Source organism: Nannospalax galili, unplaced genomic scaffold, assembly GCF_000622305.1.
Source record: "Nannospalax galili isolate Female #2095 unplaced genomic scaffold, S.galili_v1.0 scaffold1740, whole genome shotgun sequence".
In the NCBI taxonomy this organism is placed as follows: domain Eukaryota; kingdom Metazoa; phylum Chordata; class Mammalia; order Rodentia; family Spalacidae; genus Nannospalax; species Nannospalax galili.
In genome coordinates, this window is record NW_008346390.1 from 75,503 (window position 1) to 99,810 (window position 24,308).

The following is a 24,308-nucleotide window of genomic DNA, read 5'->3' on the forward strand; positions in this document are numbered from 1 at the left end:
TTTTTTCTCCCCCACCCCCGCCCCAGGGTGGGTGTTGGTTGGATTGTTTGGTCGCGAACGGACGGTGATGAGACACAGAGGGTCGCAGCCCCGAGATTGTGATGTCTCGGTTTGTGGTGGGCCTGGTGACGCAAGTCAGGATGCCCCAGGAGCTAGGCCTGGAGGTCTGCCCTTTCTCCATCCCTGCCCCCTGGAGACCGTTCCCGTCGCGGTAGGAACGCCCCCCTCCCATGCCAGAATCCCCTCCCCGGTAAAGCCCCCACCTCCAAGCCCTATCCATCCCTGATCCCCTGGGAAAGTGGCAAGGCCAGGATGAGGGGCGAAGTGGTGTTGGAGATGGAGTTTCCGAGGAAGGGCGGGGAGCTTGGAAGCGAGGAGCTCTGTCCTTGGGTTAGACAGGAGGCAACTTCGGGTTCTGTCCAGCAGGCAGGAGAAACAGCCCCCTCCTAGGAATGGGTGCCTGTGAGTCTTGGCCACGGAAAGCCTAAGAGACCTGGGGTTTTATTGAAGCGGTAAGGACAGGTTGGGGCTGTAGCTCAGTTGGTATCCTGCTGGCCTAGCATGCTGGAAGCCCTAGATTTGACTCCAGGAGCTGTAGTGGTGCACACCTGTAATCCCAGTTCTCTGGAGGTGGAGGCAGGTGGATCAAAAGTTCAGTCACCCTCTGCCAGCCTGGGATACAGGAGACAGCCTTCCTGGCTTTCCTTCTGGGCCACTCTGTCTTTTAACTCTTTGAGGACCACATCTCTGGTGCCTTCAGAAGTCCTTTCTTGGTCAGCCAGCAGAAGGAGGCGCTGAATCTGGGAGTTTGTCTACAAATGAGGAATTACTTAGGGGTATCAGCTCCAGCATCTTGCTCCCTGTTCAGCTTCTGTCCCTTTCTGGACACCTAAGGCCTTCCAGAAAATAGCTTTCAATAGAATACCATGAGAGAAAGTGGGTAGAGCTCTCTGAGCACGCAAACACACATAGGTCATGGTGATGGGAAGCCCAGCAAACCCAGAAGGAAGTCCCACCATGAGGAGGCCTGTGTCTCCGGGGTGAAACATGCCTGAAGGAGAAGTGAGACACTCCCCCCACCCAACACACACACACACACACACACCGCAGGGCAGAGCATCAGCCCAAGGCCTTGTAGGCTCAGTGGTGTCACCGATATAGGATCCCCTTGTCCCTGCTTTGATTCCTATGCACACTGTCACTTCGGCCTCCGAGGACAGGTCTGTTTCTACCTCCTGTAGAGCCAGGGCAGTGGTAGCCTGGCTTCACCTCATTTTGCCCATCTGCAAGCATCACATTTCATTTTTCTCTCATTGCTATGGGCTGAAGTTGAGCCAAGATCGTTTTCTTCACAAAACAAAGTGTTGAGAAAGTGGCCTTCATCCCCATCGTGAGCCGGGCAGCCAAGAACTTGAAACTGTGAGGTTGGATGTGAGTGGCAGGGACTGGCCATCTGTCGTGAGACAAAGATGACTGTTCTTGGGAATGGAGGCCGAGGGGCCAAGGTCGCCACTGACTGGGCACCAACTATATACCAGATGTTCAGTCCTCAGTCTAAATAACTGTTCCTCTATACATCAAAATGGAAAAAAAAAATAGGTGGTTTTTCAAATGGCCTGGGAGCCAGTAAGAGTACCAGGATAGTGGCTGAACTAATGGGACCCCTTCAGTCTCATCTTTCTGAGCTATCTGGGACACACAATTCTCTCTGATTGGTCACTGTGCTACACCCTCACCTGTCAATCATAGCTCTCCAGTAATAGGAGCTGCTGCAGACTCTGGCCATGCCCAGTACCATGGTCTGGATGTGGTCTGTGTTCATGAGTTGGAAACCTGGACCCTGTGTGAGAGGCTATGAGGCCTTAAGAGGCCTACTGGGAGGTCTTAAGTCTTGCTTCATATGTTCCCATCAGAAGAGATTCAGGTAGGTCTCATGGGACCCTGGCTGTCCTTACAAGAGCAAGTTGCTATAGAAAGAACGAGTAGGCTGAGGATGTAGCTGAGTGGTAGAGTACTCGCCAAGTATGTGCAACGCCCTGGATTCCAACCCCTGCACCACTAAATAAATAGATAAATAAGGTAAGAATAGCCTCTCCCACTCTCTGGCTTCCTGGCTCACAGGGAGTCTGTCCCTGTCTCTCACATTCCCACCATGATGACATCCACCACCAGAAGATGCATCCAGGGCTCTTGTCACAGCAGCTGCCAAGCTGTTTGTGTGAGCAACTCCAAAATGTGATCTAAACCTCTCTCTTATGAGTTAGTCACAGGAATAGGAAAGGGACCTTTATGCCTAATCACTACCAGGCCTTCGCCTAATTTGTTCTCTTTGAAACCATCCTCTGCAATTTGTATTTACCTTTGCATAGCTTACGCCTTCTTAGTCACATCCACAAGATCCTCATCCATTGATGAGGGCCTGTCTGGCGTCAGTTCTATGGTTTTTGGTATAATCTCGAGAACCCCACTATCCTGTGTCCACAGGGCATGCCTATAACATTTCCCTACTGACTTTCCCCCCCAGTCAACTGTGAGGTCCCAAAGAACAAGGCTGGGACTTAGGCATTTCTCCATCTGAGCTCAGCACAGTGTCTGGCACAGAAGAAGGCCTTGAGTTTGAACCAGTGAATGAATAAATGACCTTTATTGCAGGCCTGAACTGGGCCAGACCAACAGCCGAACTTCGTAACCAGCCCCCAGCAAATCTGTGGGGAGATGATCAAGAAATGTTTGCATATCTGCACTGGGAAGCAGGCAGCAGCCAAGTCCCTTTTTCAGGCATGTCCAGCCTCCTAGAGGGTGTGGAACTTCCGGGAGAACTGGGCATTTGGCCTGTTGCATGCATGAATTTGCATCTTTCTCTTTTAGACTTTAGGGGAAGGGAAAGTAGCCTGCCTGCAGGTTTGGCTTTATGGGAATTTCCAACAACTGATTTTATAGAAGCTGTCCAGTTCTTCCGGGATCATGGTCATTGTTTAAAAACTTTTCCAACCAAAGGAAAAGACTTGAATTTGGAGATTTGCAGAGTCCCTGGGCTGAACCTCAACAGCACCAAATCCAGCCCCCTCATTCAACACTGTAAGGACTTCTAGCCTCTCTGGCCCAGTTACCTTCCTGCCCCTGCTTCTGGGGTCTGATGAACTCAGGCAGGAAGTTCAGACACAGGTTCCCATCTTGCATCCCACCCTACACACTTGAGATAAGGTAACCCCAGTGTTCTCGGGCAGCCCCTCCCAGGAGTTTTGGGAGGGGGAGTTCAGTCTAAGGGTGCTGTCCCCTCTGGAAACGGTCATTGTCCCTGTGTTAGACTTCATCGGTGTAGCAAAGTGCCTGAGAGAAACTTGAGGAAACTTTGACTCATGACTTTGGAGGTTTTGGTCCATGGTCAGCTTGTTCCATGGTTATATAGGTCTGAGAACATCATGGTGGAAGGGTGTGGCAAAGGAAAGCTGCTCACACCCTGATAGTCAGGAAGCAGAGAGATAGCTAGAAAGGATCTGGAGGCAAGATCTAACTAGGACCCAGTGACCCACTTCCTCCATCAGGCCCCATCCCCTACTTCCCACCACAAGGTCTTCCCACCTTCCCAATGAGACCACCATATTATGAATCCATCAAGGGATCAATCCATTGGTTAAGTCAGAGCCTTCAGGACCCAATCATCTCCCCAAAGCCTACCAGCAGGGGACCACATCTTTCACATATGAGCCTTTGGGATACATGTCCAAACCACGACAGCCTCTTATGAGCTAGACAGCCTTTCTCAGCCTTCATAGGGATGCCAGAGGCCAAGAAGACAGCAATTGTTATCAAAGCTTAAATCTGCTAAGTAGCTGCCCCAGGACATGTCTGTCCCATACCCCTCACTGCCCATTGACAACTCTCTCTAGTGTAGGACTTGGGTTGTGGGCCACACTGATGCTTGGCCATGTGGTGCTGACCATACATATTAGGCAGGTTTAGATAGTTTAAAAAGTCTTATCTCCATCAAAATTGTCACACCATCAGCATACTGAAACCTTTCAGAGCACAGGGTGGTGGTTAATCCTAGCCCTCCTCAGACTGAGGCAGGAGGACCATGAGTTTGGATCCAGCCTAGTGTACATAGCAGAACACTATCCCAAAATTTTTTTTTAATTAAAAAAAAAAAACTTTAGGAATTTCAAATGACATCCAGTTAAATGGTTCTAGTGAATCCCAGCTATTTGACAGTGCTTATTCTCAAGGCATCTCTTGGGCAGGGTTCTGCATTGTGATGTCACCAGTATGCACTGTGCCATAAACACCCCTGACCTCATTCATTCAGTAGGCCTTGGTTGAGTGTATCCCAGTGACCTGGCCCTGTTGGTAATAGGGCTGGCCCCTGAGTTTGACCTTGTCACCAGGACATTGAGGAACCTCTGCTGCACTAACCAGGCCTCCTTTTGCCCTGTAGTTGGGTGTGAAAAAGACCTTAGGAGTGTGAGCCAAGACATTGGGAGGCTTGGCGGGTGACCCGGTGACATGAGTATAAATGGGTGGTAATCTACACCAAGTAGAGGACATGGACACTCAAGCTATCCCAGTAGAAGGCTTAATAGTGCCAGGTGCTGGCTAAGGAATCCTGTAGCATCACGTCCATATGCCTAGGCTTCCAGCACTCTATCACACTCACCATGCTAGTCAGCTTTCTGTTACTGTACCAAACACTGAAGCAAATCAGCTTATAAAGAGAAAGGTTGGTTTGGGCTCACAGTTTGGAGATCAGTCTTTGACTGGTTGGCCCTGGTGCCTTGAGCAAGGTGGTACATCATGGTAGATCACAACGTTCCTAAGTCACATTACATTTATGTCTTAATAAACAGCCTGACTCACAGCATTTGCTTTAAGGACACAAGAGCAGGCCTGGACTGCCAAGCACACCCATTCCTTCAGATGTGTCTCAAAACTGTGCTCCTGAGCAGGGGCTTCTCTCATTTTTTTCACTAAGCATCTCCAGCAGGAAATGGGGAAGTAGAAGTCTGGACCCACCCTTATCTTGTCAGAAAATCTTGCACTTTGATCCCTAGGCCTAGACTACCACACACACAACTTTTCTCATTGTTTGCAGTGCTTTGATATGTAAAGCAGGCATACATCCATCCATACACTGTCTTGGGTAGAGGGCAAGGAGGGGTCCTGAGGGATAAAGGCCAAGTGCCCAGGTCACAAGAGGAACACACTTTTTGGTTGTAAGGCTAGGTAAAAATCTTTAGTCCAGATCATGTTCATAATAAAAGTCATTCCTACAGTAGATGTGCATGACAGAGCAAAACAGTAACAGAATGACCAGGAAGTGAAGAAAAGGAAGTAGCTTGGGCCCCATTAGCCCCTTCAAGGACAAGCTTTTAATGACCTAAATAGCCCTCACTTGGCCCCACCTCTCCAAGGTTCCACAGTCTCCCCCTAGTGCTATCAAGGGGACCATGCCTTTAGATCTTGGGGGACATCTAAGATCTAAACTAGAGCACCCACTTTACTCCAGACTCATGGAGAATATCCTGAAATCAGAGCTGTCCAGTTCATCAGACCCTAAACACCAGCCTGGTAAACAGTTGATGCTCAATAATTAGTTGCATGCATATATAAAACAAATTGTATTTCAGCTTTCTGAAGTGGTAATTCCTGATCTTCACAGAGCTCGGGGGCCCTAAGAAGACTCAGTCTCCTCCATGCCCCTAAAATGCCAGGTGTCAACCTGTCTGCTGACCTTTTTCCTGGTAAACGCTCCCCCTCCTTTACCACTCACCCTCCTCCAGAAATTCTGTAGATTCAAAGGCTGTCAACAGAGGATGCTAAGACAGAGTTCAGGAGCAAGCAACCAACCCGACAGAGGCGGCATCATGGGATACAAGGCAACAGTAGAACTTCTCTTCCAGCTTTGGCTCCTTCTCACCTGTGGGACCCCAAGCAAGTTCTTGACCTCTCTGAACCTCTGTGCTTTCATCTGTGAAGTGGAACCCACAGTCTCTACCTGGTAGGACCATGTAAGGCTAGAGCTATTCATAATCAGAAGGACTTTTATTTTGAAAACACAAAGCAAACGTCAGAACTATTCATATACAGAAAGACTTTTCAGCAAGACCCAGGTCATTTCACAACACAAATCCAACCACATCTGGACGAAAACTGCCCCTGAACCTAAGAGATTGCCTATGATGTGCAAGATTAGTGTATTCACTAAGACTTTATTTAAAAAAATTTTTTTGGCATGCAGAGGTATTAGTGCATGGTTTTAAAAAAAGCCTGCCTCCTCAGGTAGATGGTACCAGATACCCCAATTTCCACAAATAAAACTCTTCATTTCTCCCAGGTTCGAATAGTCAAAGGCTGCTTCCCTGGAGACAGAACAGCTAATTTTATTTTTTGGTAGACATTAGAACTCTATTTAAGGAGGGTGCATTTTCCAGAGAAGCTAATGATCACCCCACACCCCAACCAGAGAGAGAGAGAGACTGGCAGCATGGAGATGTGCAGAGAGGAGGCTGTGGAGAGAAGAGACCCCTCTATCACCAGCTGTTTGCAGAAACATTGCACGAATAGAATGCTTTGGTGTTGTTTTTATCATTTTGAAATCAAAAGCAAGTTTTTCTGCTGAGAATTCCCAGAAAAATGTAGCTCAGAAGTCAGAGCCGGTGCACATAAGTCCCCGGGCTTGTCCCTGGGGCTGACACTCCCTGCACCGGAGATACCATTCCTGGTTTATTGAGTCTATTCACCTCCCATGGCCTGGCCGATGACTTTTGAAACTTAGTGCTGCCAAGGACTCTTTCAAGTGCATTTACGACCTCATTCACCCTTCCAACAACCCCTCAGGGGAGGCACGGTGATCCTGATTTTAGAGATGAGAAAATGAAAGACAAAATGTTTAGGAGTGTCCCCAAAGTCACTGAAGTTCTGGTTTAGTCAGGAAGAGATTTGGGCCTAGAGCTGGGTACAGAAGCCAGACTGATCTTCATGTCCTGTGAACTGTGTCTCTGTAAAGAAACCTGAGTGTGGCCACTCTGGAAGGTGCATTCAGATTTCAAATAATGCAAGATGAGGAATACATCTCTGGTGGGTGTGTTCTTAGGCAGTTTTGTTCTTATGTGAGCATCTAGAAGCATACTCACAGACTAAACCCACTGTGACATCACTAGATGCTAGATTCTTACTGGACCACAGTGGTCATCCTGTGACACATGACTGTGTTCTGTGCTATGAACATGGATTTATATGTAAATTCCAAAGAAGGAAAGACAAAAGCTTTTCAACAAGTCTCAGCCACTCAATGTGATAACCCCCTCGTGTCCCCTCGCCTCCCACAATGGCCCGTCAGCCCTTCCCTCCATGACTTTCACAGCTCCTCACCGAATGTGGGAGATTCACTGCCCTCCCTTGGACCCAGGCTGGACTTCATGGCTTGATTGAGGCAAACACTGTGGCAGCTGGGTGTCCCCAAGACTTCCAGAGCTTCATAAGAAGCCTTGCGGCTTTTATCTAGCCTCTGTGACTACCCTCTGGATGAAGGCAGCTGAAGTTTGTGCATTAGTCTGAGCCTGCATGCTGGGAGGAAATGCAGCCAAGTCCCTGCAAGGTGGGATGAGCAGAGGAAGAAAACAGAGCCCCTCCATCCCCCCAGCTACAGCAACCTGGCTAGGAGCCAGGCATACATAGGAGAAACCTTGGGCCAGGACTCATCTCTAGTCTAGCTGATCTGTGGAGGGCTCCGGCCCCAGCCGTCACCTGAAGAGAACTACATGGGAGAGCCCCAGCATTGCAGAAGAAAAACTGTGGCTGCTTTAAACCACTAAATGCATCATGCTGTGCTAGAAACCCAGGACCCAGCCCTGTCTCCAGAGCATCCTGTTCCAGTTGGCGCCATCCCTCCACCACTGCCTGCCTGTGTCCTTGTCCCCTGATGGCCTTCAACCTCCCTGACCCCTGAGTCCCCAAAAGCATCATCAGAGAAGTTTACTTCTGCCCTTCATGGCATGTCCACAGTCTCCAGGTTGCATGGCACGCCTCTCCTTTAGCACTGCTCTGTTCTTACAAGCCACATGCTCCTATACGTTCTTCAAAAGAGCTATTTTATATGCAAATGCATATGTTCCTTCTAAGATGTGTCTGAGGGGCCTGGGATGTAGTTCAGTCTGCAGAGTGCTTGCCTTGCATGCATGAACCCTGACTTCCATCCCTAGTGCCACATAAACGGGGCATGGTAGAGAGTGCTGGTAATCTTAGCACTGGAGAAGGGGAGGCAGGACAGTCAGGAGCTCAGGGTCATTATCAGCTACATAGGGAGTTTGAGGTTAGCTTGGGATCCATGAGACTCTGCCTGGAAAAACAAAAAGGGAAAGAAGGGAAAGAAGGGAGGGAGGGAGGGAGGGAGGGAGGGAGGGAAAGTGTAAGAGTAGTCATCAGCATTACCCTCAGTAACCTGAACACTGCAGACATCCATCAAGTAGAAAATGGGTACATGACAGAATTGTATATATCAAGGGGACAAGAGGACATCGACAATTCTCACAGCCACACCACCAAGGGAAAGAGGCAGACTGTACAATTCTGTTGTAAAAAGCCCTAATGCAGCCAGGTGTGGTGGCACATGCCTTTAATCCCAGCACTCGGGAGGCAGAGGATCTCTGTGAGTGTGAGTTCAAGGCCAGCCTGGTCTACATAGTGAGTTCCAGGCCAGCTGGGGCTACAGAGAGATCCTGTCTCAAAAAGACCAAAAAAAAAAAAAGCCCCAGTGCAGATAATAGACCATGGAAGAAGCACAGAGTACTGGGCGTGGCCTCTTCCATGGGTGTGCGTGCTGTGAAATAGATAGTTCTAATGGACCAATTCGTCCATTTTCTGTAGTAGATAGTCAATGATGTGTTAGAAATTAAAGATGCCGCTCCTCACCTACCAGATGACCTCAGTCACTCTCCACCTGGAGTTCTCCATCTTCTCTTGGTCTTTGGCGAAGTCTGTTGTTCTGATCTAGCTCAGCTTTTCCTTCCTCCTGGAGCCCTTTCCTTATTGTATCAGTCAGCTATGACTGCATAACAAACATAGTGACTTAAAGCAACAGTTGTTAGCTAGCTCTTGAGCCTATGGTTGGGATTTTGGTGCTCTGAGACGTCCAGAGAACATGTAGGAGGGTTTCTGGCAAGCAAAGAATGAAAGAAGGAAACTTGGGTGCAGTGCTCATCAGAAGTCTGCTCTGTGCAAAGCACCTTCATGTTAATCTGATTTGGTATGCGATTATATTGTTGTATTTTATAAATGCAAAAATAAATATTTAATAAGATCTGCGTTACAAACACAGCTTAACAGTGACAGTTACTACACCAGGACCTGAAGTATTTTTCTGGTGGATAATTGTGAAAAGACAAGGGCAAGGGAGGGTGGAACAGGAGGGCAGAGGAGCTGATATGAAGACACATTGCATACAAACTGGGATGTCAGGCTGAAGGGCTCTGTCCAGACAGGGTCAGTCTCAGGGACGAAGCCCTAAAATACCAGGCAAGAGGTATTTCTCAGGGCTCCTCAATGTCAGGAAGAGACAGCCTGGGTTCCCAGGCTGTGCAGCGAGCCAGCCAGCCTAAAGTCAGACCTGCCACCATGCCACCACCTCCCTTTGAGGCCTTGAATAGGCTTCAGCTTCCACTCTTGTGAAATGGGGTCATGGTGAGTTTTAGATGAAGTGACATAAACAGTATTCAGAGCTGCTTCCAGCACATAGTAGGCTCACAGCAAAGACCCTCCACTGTCCTTGTGTCACAGGCTGATGTCACTCAGAGGCAAGTTCAAGGCAGGACCCCAAGTGAGTCAGGGTCTCCAAGTGTCTATTGCCTTGATATACTCAATTCCACAGTGCTGTGGCCCAGGAAAGCTGTGGCTGGGTGCTCCTCTCCGGGAGCCGGCAGAGTTCTCCAGTGTGGTTCACACAGGACTTGAGCCACATTTAAGGTACTGCTCAGTTTACCAATGAAAAGCACTTTTGCTTAGTCTCTTATGCTAATTAGCCAAGCCCTCCAGGTGCCAGGTTAGCAAAACCTTATTAGCCTCCCTTTGGGGCCCACCCTAGAGTGTGGGTCAGAGGTAACCAGGCGCCATCCACCTCCTGCAGAGTGGATCACGGAGTGACAGCTTTAAAGCCAGACTTGGTCACTGATGGTGGCCCACCGGTGCCCTGCGGGCTCTTCTTTAACTATGGAGCTGGCACTCTCCCTAACCAGTTTCTCTTCCCCAGGGTCATTCACAAGCCCCAGCAGGGAGCTAGGAAAGTGGTGGGGCTGGGGAGGCATGAAGCCAGCAACGTGACAGCAAAGACTTTAGCCCCGCCCAGGAGCCCAGGGCTGCCTGCTGAATTTGCTGTGCTCTTCAAAGTTCTGTCCTCTGAGAACAGGACTCATTTCTTTTCTAAACAAGACCTTCCATGGGAGACATGGCCACTCTTTGCCCATGGGAACATCACCAGCCCTGGGGCCTGGTCATTATAGAAAGCCTCTTGGAGAAGCAGGAAAAGGCTGGTTCCAGTCAGGTCTGTTAGGGTCGGGAGTTCGGACTGGGCGGGCAGTGTGTGCCCCATTTTTAGCTTCAGGACCCCCAGCCCAAGAAGCCACTCCGGAGAGGACAGAACCCCCTCCTTACCTACATGGTCTTGATGTAGTTTGGGGACTAGAGCAGAGTCCCTTCTCCATCCGATCCTGGCAGATCTCCAGGCAACTGTGGGCACAGAGCTTCCCTGACCTCACAGCTTCTTGATTTGAGGACAGACTCCATCTCCCAGTCCTTTTCAAGGGGCTGGTGGGTGCTCGGGGGAGATGTTAGGGGGACATATGTTCGTGACAATATGGGCAGTATTGGGGTCTGTCACCCAAGCTGCACATTGAAGTTGTGCAGGGCTGAGAACCAAGGAAAGAAGATTGGGGGGGGGCACCTGGAAGAGCCTGGCTGTGGAGGTCAGGTGAAGAGATTTGGGAGACATTCAGCAGCTCAGATGCTCCCATTGGTCCCTTGTGTCCATCTTCCTAGGGCTTCTTTCCTACCCCCTTACTCTCTTCCTTCTTCCCACTTCCCTGGACAGGACTCATGAATTTTCACTCTGACTTCTATGTGGGGCACAGGTGGACACAGGCAAGTCCCTGCCTCCACCACAGCAGAAAAGTGGAAAGCTAGGGGCCGATTTGTCATGCAAAGAGTCAGTTACAGTGGGGGCTCTGCCACAGAAAGTTGGTCTTTGCCAGATGTGCTCTGGCTACCAGGGAAAGTGGCTGTGGGGAATGCTTGTCCCTGGAGGTGGAGTGTGTTCCCTCACCTCTCTGTTCTCAGTTTGCCCAGGTGACTTGTTGCAGCCCATGGGCATTAAGTAAATGTGACCCACACAGAGGCTTAAATAATGCTCCTGCATTTGGACCTCTGCCCTCTTTCGGGTGCTTGGAATTCTGAGACACAGGGTAAAGAATCCAGGTGAGCTTGTCACAAGCCATGTGGAGGTCCCCTAGCCACTGTGGGCCAGGTGCTACCCACTCGAGGCCTGCTAGATCATCCTGCCAGGCCCCTGCAGATGTAGGAGGCCAGGCCTTCCTCCCACTCTGAGCATCTGTATTGAGAACTGAGATGGGGACCCGAGGACTGGCTCCATCCAGGGTCTCACTTCCCTTTTATGTGGCTGCCTGCAATTCGCACCCAAGTCTGCTGCTCACTGAAAATGTGCACAGTCCTGAAACTGCCCTTGAGAGTTCAGCACATGAGGGGGTTTGTAGTTGAGGAAGCAGCCAGCCTAGTTCCCAGAGTTTTAAGTTGTTAGGACCTCAGTTCCAGAAAAATCGAGTCTCTTTTCTGATCTGTAGCCTCCATACCAGTAAGTGGGCTCTGCTTGCTTCAGAATAACTTTGCAAGCCAGACCCTGGGCCAGAGGCAAGATGATCATAACTCAGTAGTAAAGGCTGATGGACACACGCTCTACACACACTACACATACATTCATGCCATGTCACACACACATACACATGTATGCCACACACACACACCACACATACATACACACCACATAATACACACACTCATCACACAATACACACACATTATACTCACTCACCACACCATACACACACCACACACAGTACACATACATACACACCACACACTACACAATAAACATACTCATCACACAATACACACACATTACACTCACACATCACACCATACACACACCACACACAGTACACATACATACACACACACCACACACACTATGCACACACATATACACACCACTCACACACATACATATATACCACGCATATACCACACCCCCACACATACATATATACCACACACACACACACACACACACACACACACACACACACACACATACACACAGTTGAATTGTAGGGGAAGGAATGCAAACACTCCAAGAAAAGCCAAGTGACTTTTTCCAGTGAGCCATGTGGTCAAACCTTGGGCACTGGCCACTGAAACTGGTGTACCTCCTAATCGTCAATGATGGCACTATTTCTTAAGTGCTGCTAAATATGGTGATGAGTCCCAGGTGAGGAGGCAGGGGTCTTGTTAGTGCTCTGAGTTGTTACCCAGCTGAAGTTTCTGGCAGCCCCTACCTGGGAGGAGACTGGCTTCCTGAGGTAGGCTGACAAGCGTCTGGGAACCCACATTGCCTCACTCCACATGTTAACCTGATCTCCCTTTGATTTTACATGTCCTCCAGCCCTCAGAATCATTATTTTTCAAGAAACACAAAAATTATATCCTTATACCTGTCAGGATGTGGGAGGGGGAGGCCTTGTGTGAGCATCTGGTGCCTGGTCCCCCGACCTCTCCCAGCTCCTGGCAAGTAATACTCCCTCAGAGGGAAAACAGAACCCTGTGTGGTGCGTAGAGTTCACTGAGGCGCTCCGCGAGGGCCACAAAGGATGCCCCAGAGGGCACCATGAGATGCTCACAGAGAATGGCTTCAGCTCCTGAGCTCAGGCTGCCACCATGACCACAGCACCACCTACCAGGACCCCCTGAGGGGACCCTGAGTCACAGCTCCATGCAGATCATGGGTCACTGTGAGGAGGAGGTCCTGTGAAGAGGAGGGAGGTAGCGTCCACCACCTTTCCTTGTAGAGGAACACCTGGGCTCAGAGAAGTGGCCACAAGCATCCAGTCCTCACCTGGTTCCAACTGCAGGAGCATACAGCTAGCATCACAGCCACCCACCCAGGGGGTCCACTGAGCGGTGTGACATCCTTCAGGCTGAGCTAGGCACATCACCCTGAGCCAGTCTCATAGCTGCTCCCAGTCTCCACCATGTTCCCATGAGGTGGGCATTCCCACCTCCATTTTACAGAGGAGAAAGCTGAGCCTCCAGGAGGGGAGAGTGTAGTAGACACGTGTTAATTCTACCTACCCAACGCCCATGCCCGCTCTGGCAGGGTACCATACCCTGCCTTTTTTCGGGGGAGTCACCTCTTCCCCAAGAATGGAAGAGCTGACAGAACTGTCTAACAAGAGGCCTACCTCCTCCAGCCCAAGGGGCAAAGCTTGGACCAGCTCAGCCCATACAGGGCACATCCTCAGCCCTGGAGTTTCCATCTTGAGCAGAGTGAAGCAGCACTAAAAACCAGAGGCTGATTTTCCTAGCAGGAGGATAGGACTGTGATCCAGGAGACCCTCCTGCGGGCTCCTGCTGCCTGGCCTGTTCCTGTTCCACCCCCACCCGAGCAGCCATAACCCTAACTGGAACTCTCTTGGAACTATCATTTCCAGAATAAGTCAGCCATGCTGGTTTCTGTTGTTTGCATCCCTTGAATTCTGACGCAGGAAGTGATTCCCCGGGGTTATCCTGCTGATGAGTGGCAGAGTCAAAATGAGCCCCCAATCCCCCATTACCAGGCTCCCGGGCAGACACTGTTGTCACCGTGTCCACGTTGGTCTGGAGGTGGCTCTGCCTTTGAAGAGAGGCAACTGAATCAGCAAAGACCTGTGATAGGATCATTCTTAGCCCCATGGAGCTGGAGGCGTGGAGGCCCACGCTCTATGAAGGCATCCAGCAGAGACAGAATACAGAAGCCTGAAAGCCGAGCATGGCCACACACTCTCTCTGCCTGGAGTTAATGGGATATCTTGATTATTCCTGTCAGCAGACTACTTTGCTATTTAAGCCTTCAATTCATCATATATTTTTAAAACTAAAATCTGAGGCCTTGCTTAAACAAGCTTCCTCATTTACTTAATAATGGTGCCATATTGACCGAACAGGGACATTCTGTAAAGGGGACATTTTTCTCACAGCCTCCTGTAGGAGCTGAAGCAGCAGATGGGAAAAGCAGCCTGGGGCTGACTTGGAGGCTTGGAGCCTTGAGGAGTGAGTGCCCTGGGTTGATGGGGGGGGCGGGGGTGGACGGGATGACAGGCTGTGTTCCAGGAGTGCTCTCCTATCTCCTAACTCCCCTTCAAAGCAAGGCAAGAAGCAGGCTCCAGCACCAACAGGGCCCTTCACTTGGCTCAGGGTTCTGCTTCCTTTCATAAGGCCCCTTTGCCCTGTGCCCTCCTCTGGCACACTGTTCAGTCTGGGGCCCTGTGGTTAGGCTCCTAGAAGCAGAAAGCCCATACCCACCTCTACCAAGAGGCAACGCCAACCGATATGTCATGGAATGAACTCACAGACCCTTCGGTCTCTGGAATTCACTCTCTCCCCTCACATGTTTCAAGGCCCTCTTTGCGCAGAGATGAGGCCCATCTTGGCTAGTAATCTGTCCTGAAATCTAAGCCATGCTGGGTGGAAACACTCCTGCCAGCCCCAAGATGGACCAGTCTCACCCTGCTGTCAGACACGTGCCCCTTGGCAGTGAGGGGGAGCCAGCAGCCCTCATGGTAATAGCCATAACTGTGGCCAATTTCAGTAATTTCAGAATTGCCAGAGAATTCCAGCTTGTTTCAGCTGCGGTAGCTTTTGATCTCCACCAGTCTTGGTGAGACACAAAATACTGTTGTCATCTTCAATTACTCCAAGGAACAGAGTAGCCTTGACCTTGCCACCAGACATCCTCAGTCTACACGAGGCAGCAGCTGTCATGGAGGAAGGCCAGCCAGGCCATTCTAGAGGCCAGGGCTTCTAGAAACCCAGCTTATACTATGTGTGAAGACAGACCCCAGTGTGAAGGGCTGGTGGCCTCATTAGTAAAGTCTAATTAGCATGGATTGCTGGGCGCCTTCATGGTATAAGCCTCTACATCTCCTCTGCCAGGATGTGCAGTTATCTCCATTTAACAGAAGTAGAAAGTGAGACATAACGGGGAGAATTATGCAGCAAGTGGGGGCATGGTCTGGGGGTCAGGTCAGAGACTCTACCCCATCTGGCTGCTTCCAGCTCAGAGTTTGCTGGAGCTTTTTGGTTTGTTTGAAGTACTGGGAATTGGACTCAGATCCTTGTATGTGGTAGGCAGCCACTCTACCACTGAGCTATATCCGAACTCTTTTTTTTTGAAAACTTTGTATTGTGAGACACAGTCTCACCAAGTTGCCAAGGCAGGTCTTGAACTTTTGATCCTCTGGCCTCAGCATCCTCAGTTGCCAGAATTCCAGGCTTGCACCACTAGGTATAGCTGGCTCACTTCTCTCCATACGTCACAGCTCTGGATCTGGGTGGGCAATGGAAGCTTGCCTTTGCTATTGACACCCTGCGGTCAAAAACTGGGTCTCCTCAAACTCATGCCCCCAGAGCCCCTGGCAGAGCTGGGTGCTGTGCTAGTTCCCAGCTCCACATAATGTCATGCCAGGATCCTTCTCTATGCTGGTTTCTACTTTGGTGACTACATCCAAGCTCAGAGCTTTAACATCTCCATACGCTAAACTCTCCCACACGGCTGTCTCATAGAGAACTGCCCTCTTGCTATCTAAGCAGGATGTCCAATTCCCAAACCTACCTCGTAGCTTTCCCTCCACATCCCCCTCCTTCACAGTCTTTCAGATCTTGGGACTGTGTTCTCCAGCCTCACAGTCCCTCTGGTCAGCCACCTTGCGGTCCTCTTTAGCCCCTTCATTTCTTACCCTTTCCTCCTTTGTTCACTAAGATATTTTGCCGTTTTAGCCTAAAAATAAAATAAAACCTGGGACTGGAAAGATGGCTCAGCAGTTGAGAGCACTGACTGCTCTTGTAGAGGACCTGGGGTCAAGTCCCAGCACCCACATGGCAGCTTACGACTGTCTGTAACTCCAGTTCCAGGGGAATCCAATGCTCTCTTCTGACCTCCACATGCACTGCAGGACATGCACAGGAATTACACTCATACACATAAAATAAAAATAATAGATTAAATATTTTAAAAAATAAACCTCCAACCAACCGTGTCTTGCTGCCTGTGCTGCCCCCATCTCTCTTAGGTCGATGGCAGCCACTTCCTTACTAGCCTTCCCACATCTGCCCTGCTCCCAGGTGTGATGCAGTGCACTCTGCCCACAGCTGGATGGATCCGTGAACAAAGATGTTCCTACTGCTTATCCGATCTGGTGCCTTTTCTTAACCATGGGGAAACTCACTGAGCCCATAGGCACATGCTCATCAATCGCCCTTGGAGGGAGATAGCCATGGTTCCTGGAAAGGTAACTGCCATGCACACGCTGAGTAGGGGGCATCATTCTAACTAGAGGATAGGAGGGCTTCCAGGAGGAGGAGTCATTGGAGCAAAGCTTTGTCCCCTGAGTCTGTGTATCCCATTATCTCTGATTATGCTAATGGTAGTGCCCAGGAGCTGCCTGCTGGTAAGGTGCCCACTGAGACTGCCCCACCAAGTGTTTGCCTCAGCTCCTCAGGGCACACACAGGTGCATCCCATAGAACATTTCCTGCTCCAGTGTACAACAATGGGCAGGTTCCCAGGGTGCAACTTGGAACTTGCATCCTTACTTCCTGCTATCGTGAGAGCCCATTCTGGCAGACCAGACAAACAGTGCCAACAAGAAAGCTGCTTGAAACAGCTCAGGGATTGTTATTATTTATTATGATGAGTCCCTACATGGGCTCTTCTGTATCCATGGGGCACTAGCTCAGAAGATGCGGGTTGCTTTTCACCAGCCTGCATTAAGGAAGGTCCCTGTCCAACTGCAAAACGTCCAGGTGGGCAGAGTTCAGCTCTGACCCTGGCCCCTTTCTGGGCTCTGGGTCTGCCGTGTGGTATGTGTATGAACTCCTGCAGGCAGATACACAGCACCTGATTTACAGATCCTGGATGGTGCAGCCATTGGCACACAATTCCATAGTCAGCTAAGGGCAGGTGAAGACTGGAACAGGGTATAACTATCACCAAAGTGCCCTGTTCTGAACTACTAATGAGATATTGAGAGCCCAGGGCTAAGGATCCCACGCAGAGCTCCTTCCTCTGTGCTGATTTGTGATTCACCCCCTCAGATGCCAGGCTGGTGAGTATCATCCTGAACATCTTGGACCATAAGCTGGTCTAGCCCCTCCCCCCAACACACTGCCACTCTTGGGTCCCAGGAAAGCCAGGCACACACCCAAAGACCTTTGAACTGAGGTTTGGAAAGTTATTTGACACAAAACGCTTTGCATCTCTCTTGTCCTCCTGCCAGAAGCTTCTGTGTACATAGCTCTGCAAACAGCTTCTCTACTTCCTTGTCGAAATCAAGGCTGTTTTTATTCCCTTCCTTCTATGTGAAGACCCTGAAATATTTCTGTATTTCCTCCTTCCTCTTTAAGAGTGATATCCCTTTACAGCAATGTCCACACCTACATTTGTAGGCATATGTACCTGTCATTCTCCTTCCCAATTTAAGCATTTCAGGAAGAGGTTGTGTGCTGAAACCACAAAGCAAGAACTATCTGTCCATCCAGCTAAGACCTCGAAAATAATTCACAGCGAACAGGTCAGGTCCGTGTGATGTGCTTACAAAATCATATTCCAGACCCACTGACCTGAGGCTCTTCAGCTCTCTAAGGACAGTCTCATCAATGAAGGGGGCTGGGCAGGTGCTTTGGGATCAGAGGGAAAGAAGTTCAGTTCTAGCTCTGCCAGTTTCTTTGGGCAAGCTCCGTACTGCCCAGCCTGCAGTTTCTTTGGTAAACAGTAATGATGGTGTTTACCTGACTGGCTCTGTAAGGACTGATGTCACGGAGCCCACAAAGGGTGCAGCATAGAGGCGCATGCCTGGTTAGACTTCACGTTGTGTGGGCTGTGGTCATGCTTGGGCAGCCGTGGTGTGGGGGTGGTGCTGAGTAAAGGGCACAGTGCTGAACTGAGGGACAGAGCTCTCCTTTCTCAGGATGCAAGCTCTGGCTGCAGGACCCCAGAGAGAGTTCTGGGAAGGGAAGGAACAGGCAGAAAGCAACCAGCTCACTCTCCATTATCACCATGCTGCTTTCCTGGGGGCTGGTGAGACAGTGTATGGATTTCCTCTCTCTGCCTTGGTTTTTTTTTTTTCTACCAGTCTAATGTACGATCATTTTGTCTGACTGTGTCTTGGTAAGCAGGGGAAAGGGCATGGCTTTGGGACCATTTTTCCACAGGGGTTGGGAGGAAGATGAGGACATGAGTGAGCTTGTTTAATCAGCACATATTTACTGAAAAGTGCCCGATGCTGTACTACACACAGGGTGTGGTAAGGAGCAACTGAACAGGATGATGCTGCCCTTGGGCAATTACATTCCTTTATGGAGAGGCTGGGTAAACGCAGACTCAGTAATAAAATGTCACATAGCAGTGTATTGTACTAGGCAATGTTCTATTGCTCTGACAAATATCTGGAAAAATCAACCTAAAGGAAGAAAGACTTATTTTGGCTCACAGTTTTAGGGGTTCCAGTCCATCGTCTGCAGACTCCATTGTTTCTGGGCCTGCAGTGAGGAGGAACATCATGGTGGGAGGGTGTAGTGGAACAGAGCTGCTCACCTAATGGCAGCCAGGAAGCAGAGAGAGGGGGGTGTATGGCTACAAGCTCTACCCTTCAAAGGTATGCCCCCTGTGGTCTATTTCCTTTAACCAGACCCCACTCTCTATTTTCATTGCCTCCCAGTAACATCATCAAATTGTGAATGGGTTAATCCAGCAATGATTTCCTTCTAGTTCACTGACTCTTCTCTGTTCATGGGTTCATCTGCTATGTTGTAGCTGCAGCTGACACCATTTTCTGTTGCTTTGTGTGTGTGTGTGTGTGTGTGTGTGTGTGTGTGTGTGTATGTGTGTGTAATGGTGGGGGTGATACTGGAGACAGAAAGCCTTGGGCATTCTAGGCAAATACTCTTCGACTGAGCTACATCTCCAGCCTCTCACCTGAGAGTTTTAAGCAGAGGAGAGGTACACTATGATTTTCTGTCTTGACAGATCACTCCAGCTGCTGTGTGGGGCAGGGTGTGGCAGTAGGGAGGCCCGTGAGGACACTCATGAAATAATCCAGGCAACCACTGGTAGTGACGTGGGCCAGGGTGGGGACAGGGAGGAGAGACAGATTCCAGAGATACTTTGGAGATATTGCCAGTGGAATTTACCCATGTAAGATGAGGGAGATTCAGAGGCCAGAATGATGGTGGCTTGAACATGTGGATGAACAGTGCTGCTGTTCACTGAGACAGAACAGGCTGGGGTGGGGTTAAGTGATGAGGCATGAGTTCGAAGTCTGAGACTTTTCAAGGGAAGGAGGGCATCAGACAGGCAGTCAGTTTGGTGAATCTGAAACTCAGAAGAGAAAACAGAGCTGGAGACTAACGTTTGAGAGACATTAGTATTTATATATTTAATGCTTTCAGAAGAGATAAAGTCACTATGGAGGTAATTAGGGGGAGAGAAAGGGTGGGGCGAGCAGAAGACAGAGGAAGGAAAGGACGAGGAGGAGAGGGGGTCAGGGAAGAAGAGAGGAGCAGCTTTTTGGTTTTGGTTTTGTTTTCTGTCTTTTTGAGAAAAGGTCTCTGTGTAGCCCCAGCTGGCCTGGAACTCACTAGGTAGACCAGGCTGGCCTTGAACTCACAGAGATCCCCCTGCCTCTGTCTCCCAAGTGCTAGGATTAAAGGCGTGTGCCACCATACCCAGCTAGGTGTGCTATTTTTGTTGTTGCAGTGACCTGGTGCCTGACAGAAACCACTGAAGGGAGGGTTATTTATTTGGGCTCAACTTCCAGAGGAGTTAGCTCATAGTTATTGGCTCATTGGTGCTAGTCGGGTGGTGAACGTCATGGCAGCAAGATCCACAGAACCCACATTAGAAAGCAGGGTGTGGTGGCCTGTATTTGTAATCAGTGTTGGGGAAGCAAGACAGGCAGATCCCTGGGCCTCACTGGCAGTCAGCCTAGCCCACTCAGCAAGCCCCAGGCCAGTGAGAGAGCTTGTCTCCCCGCAAAAAAAAAGGTGGATGGCACTTGAGGAAGGACGTCTGAGGTTGTCCTCTGGCCTCCACGTAGGTGAGCATCGTAATGCACACACACAGAAAGATCAATTAAAAATAAATAAATAAATCTGTCTTTAAAAGTCTCCTTAAAGTGCTATTGGCCCCAGAGGAGGGAAAGGATGTGCCCTGCTGTGGCAGCTGTGCTCCCAGAGGCCTGTGTACCACCAGGGCCTGCACTCCCTGCATCAGGCCTCATGGAGAAAGAGGCAGAACTTTAATTCTGAATGCAGTTGGGGCTGTGATTATTACATTGGATGAACATACTATTTATTAATCTGAGATCTTTGGTCACTGGGACCATAGAAATATCTAACAGCAAACAGAGTAGCCCCAACAACTGCCGCGGATTGCTTCACAGGGCAGGAGAATCCTCAGGAGCAGAGTTGAGCAAGCATCAGGTGGAAGGGACATGTGTATGCTGGGCTAGGTGGAATGTTCATGATTGTACCCATAAGCCCTGATGGATGGATATAAGTTACGGGCCCTGGGGCCTGTGGAAAGGACATGTGTATGCTGGGCTGGGTGGAATGTTCGTGATTGCATCCGTAAGCCCTAATGGATTGATGCAGGTTATGGGCCCCTGGGGCCTGTGATTCTTCCGGTCAGCCCTGCTATCCCTCCAGCCTTGGATGAGGCATATGGGTGGTAAGGTCTTGTGGCAGCTTCAGCATGTGGGTACCGGACAGGGGGATGGGTTTCCATGGGGATGAGAAGAAATAAGAACCTGGTTACAGCCACTCCTATCACAAGCCTGCTATTTACCTACTGGACTGGGTGCCATGTGGCATGCCTCAGGAGGGAGTAGATAGGTAGGGTTGTGGTGGACGTCATTAACGCGGCCCTCCCGAGCTGGTTTTCAGGCTCCTACTGGAGGAGACTGGAAGTTGAGAAAGCATTGTGTTGCTTTTTATGGCACAGGGTTGAACTTGGGGCTTTGCACATGCTAAGTAAGTGTTCTATCCTTGAGCCACAGCCCCAGACCTTTTCTGTTTTTACTTTAAGACAGGGTCTTACTAAGTTGCCCAGGCTAGCCTTGAACATACTATTAGCCCAGGCTGGCCTCAAATCTGTGATCCTCTTGCCTCAGCCTCCTGGGTAGTTGGGATTCAGAGTCTCCTGACTGTTAACTGCTAAAGTTCTCGGGGACTGGGTTGGGCCAGAGCTACAGGAGGAATTCCAGAGAGGCAAAGCGTGGGCTCTCTACCCCAGGCAGGGGTCAGAAGAAGAAATTACCAGAAGCCGCTCACACTGTTGTTTCCAACAGCAAGTTCCCTGCAGGAGGGAAAGCCAGACAGCCACCAGCAAGGCAACCTCCAAGAAACAGGGGACCAAGGCACTTGGAAATTCGAGTCCCTGGGGAATGGGGCCCAGATGCCTTGTCATTTGTGTGATCTTGGGAAGTAGCTCCTGAGGAGGCCGAGGCAGGAGCCAGCAACCAGCCCAGGGCGGGGAGGTTCTGACCTGTGTCACAGCTGCTCTTCTCCCAGGGGCTGGTCTGCCACTATTGCCCAGGTCACCTTCCAGATCCATCCATGACTATGACACCCTGGGAAACACTGCTCTAACTTTCGGACATCCTTAAAAAGGAGAGGAAGCTAAAGGCCACCCCTCAGAGCTTGCCAGTCTCCACAGCTGCTTTGGGCTTCTTTACCTCAAAAGAGCCCACCCTACTCCATGCCCGCTACCAGAAATGGCCTACAGCCTCTAAGAGCTAGCTCCTATTTGTTTACTATTTAACTGGCCTCTCCTGGCTCCAGGGGATATTTGTAAGTGCTAAGTAAGTGACAATGATAATAGTTATTATTAGGGGCTGGAGAGATGGCTCAGTGGTTAAGAGCACTGGCTGCTCTTGCAGAGGACCTGGGTTCAATTTCCAGCACCCACACTGTGACTGGCAACCATCTGTAACTCCAGTTCCAAGGGAATTCAATGCCCTCTTCTGACCTCTGAGGGCATTTACATGGGTACACTTATATACATGCAGGCATTCATACACATAAAATAAAAATAATAAATAAAATATTTTTACTTATTATTAAAGTGGTTATTATTATTAAGTAAAATTCCCAGCTAGGCAGGTCATCAGCATTCACAGCAAAGCCCATTGGAATGGAGGACAGATTTGGCAAGACGTGATGCCCAACTGAGCAGATTGCTATGGAGGCCTGATCAACCCGCTGCTTCTCTGGGGTGGACAGTTTTTCTATCTGTAAAGTGGGCAGGTAATTCATACCCTGAGGTCTTAGAAGGTGACTAGGAAGACTCAGTGAGATGAGGGATGCCCTGAGGTATGCACAGACGAAGGCAGTTATCAGTCTAACCTGTAGACAGGGCCTTATCCTCTGTACAGCTTATAGCTCTCTTGTTTGAAGTGAATGGATCCTTCACTGTATGCAGGTGTAGAGTGTGAGCAGAGAGGTACCCTGGCCATCTGTCCTGCCAGTGCAGCTCTTTGATTCCCAGGGGGAAGGCCACTGTTGGCCCACTTGCTTACTGACAGTATTTCATGGACCATCTAGGATCCAGGTACCAGGACCTGTGCTCTCTCCAGCCAGCTTCAGACACCCGAGGGTGGATGCAGCACACGCCTGTGCCTTGTCCAATCTTGAGAAGCTGGTAAATGGCAGAGCTGGGATTTAAAGCCTGCTTACCTGGCTTGTCCCCTGGCCCTCCCCTAGCCTTCCAACATCAACAGCACCCACCCCGTGTGAGCAAGGATGCTAGGAGCATGTGAGGCTGGTTTCTACAAGCCTCTTGTTCAGATCCCATCAGGAATCATCACTGAAGGACTGTGGAAGATGGCCCAGTGGATTAAGCGCTTGTGCAAACATGAGGACCTGAACTTGACCCCCAGAACCCATGTAAAAAGCCAAGCACTGGCACAGTGCTGTGCACTGGCAATCCCAGCAATGGCAAGATGGGAAGCAGAGACAGGTGGATCCCTGGAGCTCACTTGTCAGTGGCATGAGTTCCAGGCCAATGAGAGAGTCTATCTCAAACAAAAAGATGGAAGTAACTCGAAGAATGTCATACAAGGTTGTTATCTGACCTCACCATACAGACACACACACACACACACACACACACACACACACACACACAGGGGAGGGAGGGGAGGGAGGGAGGGAGGGAGAGAGAGAGATTTTAAAGAAAGAATCAGCACCCCCCCCAGGTATATCTTCCTCTGGTAACTGGACAGTGCTTTGAAAACTTATTCTTTTTCTAAAGTCTGTTTTGTTTTAACATCTTTATTCTATCTCCTCCACAGAATATAAGCAACCCCCCAGTTTATATGATAAACTTGGTTTCTAGTGCAAAGATACTATATTTCAGTAGCTTCAGAAAATCTGGTTTCTTCTAGAAAGGCTTATGAGATGAGCTGCACCCTTCATTGGGGCTCCAGGGTTAAGTTTTTAGTAAGAATGAGCAAAAATGAGTAAATCAAGTCGACTTAATGAGTGGAATTAGCCATTATATCCCTCATCCCTAGTAGAGTGCCTCACACCTCAGAGGTGCTCAATAAACCTCTGTGAGATGATAAGGAATAAAGACGTACTGGATGGCCGTGCTGTAAAATCAATGTAGCAGTCAATAACATTTCTTTATGAATTTTGCCCAGGACGGAGTCAAGGAGCCTGACTTCAGATTTTCTATTCTTCAGTCCATTCAAACAGGTCGCACTTTTCAAGTGAGTTGTCTGTCATACTTTAAAGTGTCAGTGCTCCATGAGAAGTCATCCGCCAATGTTTACCACAGCTACAGCTGCCCCCTCTTCTGTTGCTACGTTGGCAAATTGTGCTGTTTTCTGTCTCTTTTTAGCTGGGTCGTTTAAGTTTTATTAATCTTTTCAAAGACACAATTTCTGGCCTTATTGATTTTTGCTATTTGTTCACTCTGTTCCATTGATGTCCATTCAG